The following is a 9,817-nucleotide window of genomic DNA, read 5'->3' as shown; positions in this document are numbered from 1 at the left end:
TAGTGTAAATATTGTGATTAGTTTGTTTGTTTGTGGGTAGTTTGTTAGTATATTGTGATTATTTGTTAGTTTTTTTTAATTATTATTATGATTAATTATTGGAAATACTTAGTACTAAATATTGTGATTATAACTTACAACATATTTGGAAATTTTTTTTTTGTTAGTGTAAATATTGTGATTAAATTATTTGCTAAGTTTTTTTTAGGAAATTAATATTGTGATTGTAAATTGGGAATTTTTAGTACCAAATATTGTGATTAATTATGTTATTACAACATATTGGGAATATTTGCTTATTTTTTGTTAGTGTAAATAATGTGATTAAATTATTTTGTAGGTTTTTAAAAAAAATTAATATTGTGATTAAATTATTTTGTAGGTTTTTAAAAAAAATTAATGTTGTGATTAATTATTGGAAATATTTAGTATTGGGGAAATATTTAGTACCAAATATTGTGATTATGCTAGGTTTTTATTCAAAATTAATATTGGGAATATTTAGTACTAAATATTGTGATCAATTGTTAGGAATATTTAGTACTTTTAGGTTTTTGTCATTGGTATGAAATGGATTATGAGTTTGATACCTAAGACACCCATTACAGTCTTTTTAGTATAAATTATTTCAAGATATAGTTGTTTCAGATTTGTAACAAAGATTTCAATGGGTAACTAGTTGCTATAATATTTTTGTTCATCATATCTTATTTGAATGGGTTTTGAAAGTCATGCCTCTAGAATGATTTGGATGTGAGTATATGCAAATTTGGTTGAGGTTAGTATTGTTGACATGTCATACCCAAAGTTTTGTGATTGATGTTGATTGAGAGTTATAAATTTGTCATTAACACAATTGCACTTGATGATCTATAGGTTGATAATGATCTATATAAATATATACTACGGTGGATCCCTTAGCAATGCCAACTCTTATGACGGATTTCCATTTCAAGGTCCGGGTATCCAGTGCTGTTATATGATGATACGCCATAAGTTAAAGACCTTAAGTGATTTGAAGATAAAAATTATGGAAGAGCTGCAACTGAACCCTGCTTTGCATGACATACATATTACTTTCCGTTCTCCACATGAAGTCCTCAATCAATGCATTAATTACAGATATATGGCGATAACAGAAGACAAACATGTGAAGTTCATGTTTCACAAGATGCGTCAATGGGAACAAATAGCAAATTTTGAGTTGTACGTCACTTTGGAGCCGCGTGCAGAAGTCGGCATAGAGGATATTGTACAAACAACTACATCTCTACAGTTTGCAGTCCTAGATGATCAGTGCACCACGTTGGGAGGCTATACACCCCCTTTTCAAGAGACACCAAGAACAGTTGAGAGCGAACCTGTTAATAGATATGAAGATCAATTTTGTACACATCGAGGTGAATCCTCTACAGTTCCAGTAGTTGAAGCTGAAGACGAACACTGTGTTGGGGAAGATCTTGACGATAGAGATGAGTACGAAGAGAGGATTGAGCGAGGTGACTTTGATAGGGGTGTTGATGACCATGAAATTACTCTCAATCCTAATGTTGATGATATGGATGAATGTGATGAAGATGATGCAAACCCTACTGTTAGAGTTCAGCATGTTACAAATGCAACCCCCGTTTATGAACCTCCCGCCTTATCATTTTATGAAAATACTTGGGAAAATATGGTTGATCCTGAAGTTGGTGAGCAAGCATTTGCTTCTTCTTGGAATGCGGACATGAATTTTTGTACGGGCTTGATTTTTGCGAATAAAGCAGCTGTGAAACGTGCATTAACAATTTATGCCGCAAAGCATAACAGAAACTTTCTGACTAGTAGGTCGACCAAAAGTAGACTGTATGTGAAATGCATGGATGAGTCATGCAAGTGGTACGTTGGAGCAGTGATGAAGCCTAAACAGGGAACATGGATGGTCACATCTTATGGGGGTCCTCACAGTTGTATGACCCTTGGCATGGCTCTTGATGGTAGAATGATGGATTGTAATTTTCTTGCAGCAGAATTTGTTCCAATGTTGCGAGAAAATCACACGGCAACAATTCAACACCTTAGAGATTACATCAAAGGGAAGTATTATGAACATAAGCTTTCTTACTCTAAGGTATGGGATGCGAAACAAAGGGCTATTGCAAAGATATTCGGCGATTGGGAAGAGTCTTACGAAAGGCTGAAAAAGTTGTTGTTGGCATACTTGGATCAAGAAGCTGGCACCCGGTACTGGTATCTCACTGAACCGAGGGAGGAAGGTGTTACAATATTGCGATATGTATTTTGGGCTTTCGCTCATTGCATTGAAGGATTCAGACATTGTAAACCAGTAATCAGTATTGATGGGACCCATTTGTATGGTAAATATCGAGGGGTGTTGATGATTGCAATGGCCACCGATGCCAACAACAAGGTTTTGCCTCTCGCCTTTGCTGTTGTGGACAAAGAGTCAGGGCCTAGTTGGAGGTGGTTTTTAGATTGCGTCAGGTTTGCACTGGGGGATGTGATAGCAAATAAGGACATATGCATAATTTCTGACCGACATAAGGGTATTCAAAATGCAATTGCCAACTGGCCTAGAGATGATCATGGACGAGTGCGAGTATACCACAGATATTGCCTTCGACATGTTGCTTGCAACTTCAACACGCATTTTCAAGACGCCACTTTAAAGTCATTGGCCTTGAAAGCGGGGTATGCTACTCAGGAAGCTAAATTTGAGTTGTACGTGCAACCTATCAAGGAAGCCGAGATCGAGGCCCTTAGGAAGAAATCAGCCACTGAACAACAGGTAAGTGAACCTGACCCATCCATCATGCCATACACATATCTAATGAAAGAGGATATAGAGAAGTGGACCCAGCTACGTGATGGTGGATACCGTTATGGGGCTATGACAACCAATGTCTCAGAGTGCTTCAATGGAGTACTCAAAGGTGCCCGTGGCCTGCCCATTGCTGCACTGGTTGAATTCACTTGGAGCAAACTTGTTGCGTATTTCCATGATCGACACAAAAAAATTACTCATGATCTCTTGGAGGGCAAGGTGTGGAGTAAATATGCCTTAGAAATCTTTGATGCAAATTTGAAAAAATCTAAAACACACCAAGTAAGGCCGTTTAATAATGTCCATGGTGTATATCAAGTAACGACTGCGTACAACATCCATAACTCTGGAGGGGGACAACATAGTCATGAAGTAAACATATTGGCCAGAACATGTGGTTGTGGAAAGTGGCAAAATCGAAAGATCCCTTGTTCACATGCGATTACAGTTCTTCAGTACTTGGGGCAAGATGGAACTGCATATATTGACCCATGTTATAGTTTGGACAACGTCATTCGCACCTACTCACACCAATTTGTGGTGCCAAAGTCAGAGTTATTGTGGAGGGATGTGGAAGGTCCAAAGTGGGTGCCTGACCCAGACCTGTTGCGGGCCAAAGGCCGACCTGTGAAGTCTAGGATACGGAATGAGATGGATGGGGTCCGGCGAAAACCGGGAAGCCGAAGGCCAGATTCTGACTTGAGGGAGATTCAACAAAAGCAGAGCTGTGGACTGTGTCATCAACATGGGCATAACCGTAGAAAATGTCCGCTTTCTCGTGGGGCTTCGACAAGCAATACTAACCCAACCTAGGTAAGTGATGCTTTTATATAAAATTTCATGATTGTATCAATCATCCAAGTTACATAGATTAGTACCGTTGTTTTGGCTGTTGGTACCTAACGACAATATTTCAATTTTTCTCAGGTATGCAGATACTCGATTTTGGAATGCCATTCTAGATGTAAATTGTGGTTCTCCTTATTGTGTATTTGAACTTACTACTGGGTTATATCGGCACAATTATTATTTTCTTTTATCACTGAATGCACTTGTAATCGAAGTATTCTGTATCCAATGTACCTATTTCTATATTGTGATATTATGAATGGTTAATTTTATCTTTCAATTAGTTGTTAATTATTTCTATTAGCTGTTATACTCATCTGTGTTGGTGCTTCTTGTTGAGACTATAAGAAAAAAAAGCAAAAAAAAAATAAGAAAAAAAAAAGGAAAAAAAAGTAAGCAAAAAAATGGAAAAAAAAAAGGTAAGAAAAAAAATGGGAAAAAAAAGGTAAGAAAAATTAGTAAAGCAAAAGAAAGGAAAAAAAAAAGTAAGAAAAAAAATGGAAAAATGTAGGAAAAAAAAAAGGTAAGAAAGAAAATGGGAAAAAAAATGTAAGAAAAAAAAGTAAGCAAAAGAAAGGAAAAAAAAAAAGTAAGGAAAAAAAAGTAAGAAAAAAAAGGATACGAAAAAAGTAAGGAAAAAAAAAATTCAGAAAAAAACTAGTAAAAATCGACTTCATAGGGATCGAGTTTGTCCCAACTCTCTGGCTGAGCCATCTGCCTGGAAACTCGAATTTGGGGAGTTTGTATGGTGTAAAGTTTTAGATGGAGAGTTTTTCTCCTAAAAAGTTGTAAGTGAAAATAAATTTTTTTTTTTTATAAGAGTCTAACTATTTTGTAATAGAGTTATTATGAGTTTATGACTAGTTAATATTATGAGCATGTTTAAATAAATAAAAAAATTGTTATGCCAAAAATTTTGAATATATTTATAGCATTTAGCAATTGGCGTACTATTTAAAAAGTGTTGTAAACATGTCAAAGTTTCAAATAAAATTGTGTGAATAAAACTAAAATAACTACAATAGTAACTAAATATGCCTCACAAAATAAATATAATAACTAAAAAATAATTTATCATCCCACTCTTTGGTCATTACTCAATACATAATAATGTTTTTTTTATTATAATTTGAATGATAATGTTTATACTACGAAAATATCAGGAATAACAACCGAGTCATTTCAAATACCTTTCCTATAATATTTTCAAAAGAAGAATCAAACTTTTTGAAATGGCCAATTTTAAATAACATGTACATGTTCAGATTTGATTTGGGGAGTAAAAAATAGTAAAAATGCTGAAGCCAAAATAAGCTAAACGCCCAGAACACCCCAGCATGGAAAGAGATTTTTTTTTTTGGGTACTGGAATATGCATTGGGTGCAAAATGGAATTTAAAACATTTCTACTTAAATTAACCAGTGGCCAATGGTATACCTCATCTCCTTTAAGTTCCATATTATTGGTATATACTATATACTCAATCCTTCCTTCCCAAAAAGATACTAGCATAAACATTGGGTAAAACTCTACAATATCATTGTTACTGAACCAAATAAAGTCTCTTGTTACTAGAACCTCTCAAACCAAATGAGGTCTTCCATTGCCCACAAGAGCAGCAGGTAAAACAAGATTTTTCTTAGGTATTGCCATGAAAGCGCGCACACACATAGAACTAAAAAATGGTAAAACCAAATAGAATTTAATTAAAACTCCAGAACAATCAGCAACAATAGTCTGTCCAACAACACTACACAGCCATGAATCATAGGGCTCTGATAAGTGATATAACCTTAGAGACAAGTCTATCTATAAATTGTTTCAAAGACCAACTGGAAATGCATGTGCTTAAAGGATTTTAGGCCCCCATCTCCTACGGAGAAAACATCTATAGCAGAGTCCAAGTTCAGCAAGAGCTTTATGCCCCAGTTACTTCAACCATTTCCTGTTCCACTGTGCTCGGCATAACTGGATAGTAGTGGTAATGAAGCTCTCCAACATCATCACCAGAGAGCTTTTTCCATCCATCAGGTCCCACATAATAAACTGATAAAAAGAACAAGTCCAAATTACACCACAATTCTCAAGCATCCTGTACATCGTATGCTATATAAATTGATCAAGTGCAGAATATGTAAAAACAAAGTGCCTACGTCGTATACTATATTCACACGAAGGCATGCCAGGCTATTTTCTATGGCTAGGCTATGGTCTCTTCAGTGGGCATTGGATCAGCCACCACTACACCAATTTCTAGCTGCCTAATGTATATACAAAGCAATAAGACTTCACTATACTAAAAAGGTTCGCTTAACAAATTGGACTTTTCCTGATAACATCAACACTACAAAGCAGACAGCATAAAGCTAACGATACTAAGTTATAATAATCGTTATACAGTCACTGACTCAAATGATTTAGAGCCAACATGCCTGAAAAAATATGTTCTGAATGCGGGAAAACAAGACAATCATTTTAATACATTACCTTAATGCCCAGATTTCGTGCCAAACCGACGGTCAAGCTCCTCCAGCCATAGTGCCAAGCATGTAAGGATTGATTTCAATGATTTTCTTTACAGACTGTGATGCTGATAAGATAAGGAAAGAAAGAGTAAGTGCAACATGACATTTCCCATCCACTTTAGACAATGCAATTGAACACTACGATTAATGTCACTTGCAACATTAATTAGTCAATTATCTCGAAAAGGAACTAATACATGCTATTCCAGTTAACTAACAAAGGATAATTTATAATACCAAGCTAACTGTGAGCATGTTTGTGTAACTACAGACATAAGCATGATCATCAACAACAAGTCTAGTTTCTGTAAAGAAATTGATATGTACAAAATCAGCATCCAAAACCCATATATAATTATATGCAAGATAGGAAAAAAGAAAGAACAGAAATAACATACAGATATAGCCTCCCATGCTAGCTCGAGAATCAGTAGCAACCATGACACCCTCAAATCCATAAACATGTAAAAATAAAAAATAAAAACTTAAAACCATGAAATAGGGAAGAAATCGTATATGAACACAAAAATGGAATTACATATTATTTTATAAGTAAAAATAATTCTATTAAAAAAGTGGAAATAGTTCAAATACACATGATATGTATCTATCCACTCCCAAAGAATTAAAACTCAAATTCAATAAATCTAAAAAGCTAGTACTAAGTGCACAGGGCTCCAGCTTCTACTGGGTTTGGAAATGATAGTTGGTAGGCAACCTTACCCCTAATTTTGAAGAAGCCGATTCCCAAATTCAAACCCATGACAAATCCCTTGCATGGATGGCACTTGCCATTGCACCAAGGTCCAACCTCCCTCAAATTTAATATATCTAGAAATAAAATGGAACTACATCGTTCAACAATGCTTGGATAAACTATGTCTCCCCTTCCCTTATTTTAAATGAAGCAGAAAGTCTTCACCAAGTAGTTGGCATTCTATAAGCATTCACCATTTCATTTTCTTTTTTGAAATTAAAAAAAAGAACAAGTCAAATAGAGCTTCAACAACAGTGATGTATCCTTTAAATTTTGTTATACTTTTTTTTTTTTTTTTTTGAGAATAAAAGCAAAGCTGAAATGACTAGCTTCTTGTTTAATTCAAGATCCTGTTTTTTAATAGAAAATAATATGAGTGCAGTATGATCCCTCTTTCTCAAGAGGGCCAGACAAGAAAAATATTGAAAGCATTAACTAAATGTTGAAACCAGGGGGTTTCGTTCTTGAAAATAAGAGAATTTTAAGAACTGGAATACGAGTGCAACTAGATCTACCCTCACAATCTAATGGAAGAAGCTCCATTATAAAATAGTAGCTCCATAACAAAATAGTACAAGAAATGGAGTAATACACTAAAGGCTAGCCACGGTTTAAATTGCAAACTTGTAGGTGCTTGGTAGGACACACTTTTTTTTTTTTGATAATTGTAGGACACAAATTTATTTAAGCTAATGAATCAACCTAACATCCAGTAAGAGCTGATTTATACAAAATAATCGCCACATCCTCTTTAAAGTACTTGAAGGAAATCACTTATAAAGTAGGCAAAAACACATGAAATGTAGTGTGGTTGGTATGTTGTCAAATTTCTCAATAAGCAAACAGTTAAATAAATAATGAATTTAAGAATCAATTACCTGAGAGTGAGAGAGAGACGGTGGGTCAGAGAGATGGTCACAGTCTGACGAGGAGAGGGGCCACCGACGACAGAGCAAGCCACCGATGAGTTGAGAGGAGCCATCGACGACAGAACCAGCCACCGATGAGTTGAGAGGAGAATGACAGAGAGAGGGAGAGCCGCCGATGAATTGAGCGTTTGGGTGTTTGAGAGTGAGAGACTATGAGAGAGAGAGAGTGAGTGTTTGAATTTTTGTGATTTTGAGAGTGAGAGATGAGTGTGATCTGTGGCTTTGAGAGTGAGAGCGAGAGACTGAGTGTGTGAGGTGTTTGAGAGTGTTTTGGTGAGAGTGAGAGCGAGACTGAGTGTTGGAGAGATATGGGACACTGAACACAAATCGAGTCTCTTAGACTCGAGTTCTTAAAATGAGTTTAATAGACTCGATTTTTATATCTACGTGGACATTTTGTCCACATTAGCCGGTGCCGCGACGGAGAAATCGAGAACATTGTACTCGATTTATAAGCCCAAAATCGAGTTCAATGAACTCGATTTGTTAGAAACCAAATTAGTTTGAAACGTTGCCCAACTAATAATATTGTTTACATTTTCTAGTTATTTAAAAATTTTGTTCCCTTTATGGCGTTATGCGTTTTTCTCTCTCTTTTTTTTTTTTTTTTCCCTGCTGCTCGCGTTTCAAAGGGACAAAATTTATTGTTTATGCACTGTTTTGCACTGATTATGTAAATATACGCATTATGGGAACCATAATCACTTTATTCAAAAAAAGTATTAAAAATAAACATGATATTATTTATATATTTAAAAATTATTTTGCTACAATATTTTTAATTTTTAATTATATCCGAACGGACCCTTAGAAATAGATAACCAGATTTTACTCCCAAAAAAACATGGGTCATTCTCAAGTCTCAAGTCTGACCGTTTATCTATTGTGTCTATCTCGATAAGTTTGTTTAGGAGGTATTTATTTTGCTGGAACTGAAAAATAATTGCTGAAAGTACTGTAGATAAAAGTAAAAATTAGTTAAAATTGTATAGTGGGTTCATGAATAGTACTAAAAAGTACAGTGGAGCTTATAAATAATAGCAAAAATAAGCTAAATAGTGCAATAATTTTAATTTTTAATCTTAACCCAAACGCATACTTAATTCATTTTATATTTGTCACATGCTTATGGTTTTATGTATTCTAGTGTAACTTCATTTTATGATTGTTATTGAGAATACTTTCTGCGCTAGTTGGAATCTAATTGTATTTTTTTTTTTTTTTTTTTCATATTTGCACAAGTTTTAATCACTAGTAAATAAATTGATTCCAACATCTTCTTAAGTAAATATTTGATAGACTCTGCAAATATCGCACTTCTGTGTATATTGTTATTCCGTAGTATGTTTAGAAATTTGATTGGGCCACAATTGTTCTATGGTTTCGTAATGTATTGTAGTTTATTTAGTTCGGCTAATCTTTCTATATATTTTTGTTTGTGTTCTTTGAAATTTGTATATAATGGGAGTCATTCTGTATCTTGAAATGTGAAAGGAATTGATGGAAGAAAGAGCAAGACCCAGAGAGAGAGAGACTCTGTGTGTCATTAATGTTGTCATATATGTTCAATTGGTTAGAGTCTGAACAACTTTTTCTTTGGACAGTGTGTTTAACTTCTTTTATGATAGATAATTTCATGTACCATAATGTCTTAGATTTCATGTTATAACTTGTAAGTTGTAACTATGAGATTTGCTCATAAGCAATTTAGTTATGCTCCTGCCTAATCAGCCATCATTTCTTGATATCAAGTAACTAATAATGCTTGGTCAATGTAATTGCTAGTTTGCATCATTTACACTTCTAGTATTCTTTAGTAACAAATCAAGGTAGTTGTATTTGGGTGAGACGTATATCAAGTTCCTGCCATGGTATTTATACCTTAAAAAGAAATAAGAAATCACCTAAAAGAGGGGGGTGCATCTGGTTT

The sequence above is a fragment of the Castanea sativa genome, chromosome 7 (assembly GCF_040712315.1).
Source record: "Castanea sativa cultivar Marrone di Chiusa Pesio chromosome 7, ASM4071231v1".
NCBI classification, from domain to species: domain Eukaryota; kingdom Viridiplantae; phylum Streptophyta; class Magnoliopsida; order Fagales; family Fagaceae; genus Castanea; species Castanea sativa.
This window is presented reverse-complemented; position numbering follows the sequence as displayed.